The sequence below is a fragment of the Octopus bimaculoides genome, chromosome 11 (genome assembly GCF_001194135.2).
Source record: "Octopus bimaculoides isolate UCB-OBI-ISO-001 chromosome 11, ASM119413v2, whole genome shotgun sequence".
NCBI lineage: Eukaryota > Metazoa > Mollusca > Cephalopoda > Octopoda > Octopodidae > Octopus > Octopus bimaculoides.
In genome coordinates this window covers 49,531,619-49,533,100 of record NC_068991.1, presented here as the reverse complement: position 1 = coordinate 49,533,100, position 1,482 = coordinate 49,531,619, and positions in this window count along the sequence as shown.

Genomic DNA, 1,482 nt, shown 5'->3' with positions numbered 1-1,482 from the left:
GTGGTGATAGTGGTGATGGGGATGACTGCGATCGTGGTGGTGGTGGTGGTGGTGGTGGTGGTTGTGGTGGTGATGGCGATAATGAAAGTGAATAAATGGGAGAAAGATAAGTGAAAGGAACAACCGCAACAAAAACAACAGTAACAACAAGTCACTATTACAGATTGAAAACGAGGCGAGAATTGTTTTTGTTTTCTTTTTTGACACTATTATAAGAAGCAATAAAATATATAAAGTAAATATATACATAGCAATGTATGTGTGTATGTGTGTATGTATGTATGTATGTGGATGTTTGTATGCATGTAGATGTTTGTATGTGTGCATATATATATTACGCGTGTACGTATGTGTGTATGTGTGCATGTATGTGTGAATGAATATACGCATACATGCACATATATGTGTCCATGTATGTACATATGTATATATATATGTATATATATATATATATATATATATGTATGTATGCAGATATTCTTTTATTCTTATAAACAAATATATTTCCACATACATGCATATATATATATATATATATATACGTTCACACATACATACGTAGGTACACATGTGTATATATATATACATACGTATGCATCTACATGTGCGTATGTATTTATCCGTACATTTATGCGCAAATGCTTACGTGCAAATATAGAATGTATAGTAAGCTTCGTATATCTGTTTCCGACTGTTTGTGTATACAAAAAGAGTTGTGTTTACAGAAAGTGTAAGAGAGAGAGATAGAGAGAGAGATAGAGAGAGATAGAGAGAGAGAGAGATAGAGAGAGAGAGAAAGAGAGAGAGAGAGAAAGAGAGAGAGAGAGAAAGAGTAAAAAGAATAATAGAAAGAGAGAGGCAAATACGAAAGAATAAAGTTTCTGTTGCTTCGTTTTCTTCTTTTGATTTCTCTACATCCAGTTCCATCGTTAATCAACACTTACCCCCTCCCCTCTCTTTCTCTTCCTCTCATCTACCTTCTCTCTCCCTATCTTCCTCTCATTTACCTTCTCTCTCCCTCTCTTCCTTCATCTCTTTCCTTCTCCCTCTGTGTCTGTGTGTGTGTCTGTGTGTGTCTGTGTGTTTATCAATGTTTACGTCCTCTTCCTAACATCTCCCCACCTTTTCACTCAATCCCTATCTCGCCCAAACCCTCTCTTTTCTTTCTCTCTCTTTATTAGCATATACCCCCCCCTCTACACCTATGTCTTTCACAACACCGTCTCTTCCTTTTCTCTCTCTCTCTCCTTACCCCCTCTCTCTCTTTCGCTCTTTCTCAACATCTCTCCCTCAATCTCCACTTGCTAAAATCTCTCAATCTCCACTTGCTAAAATCTACGTTTTCTCTTTCTCTCTGTGCATATTAGCATCTCTCCCTATTGTCTCTCTCTCTCTCTCTCTGTCTCACTCTCTCTCAATTTCTCACTCTCAAATATAACCCTCTCTCTCAACATACCTCTATCTTTCTCTCTTCTCGTTTCA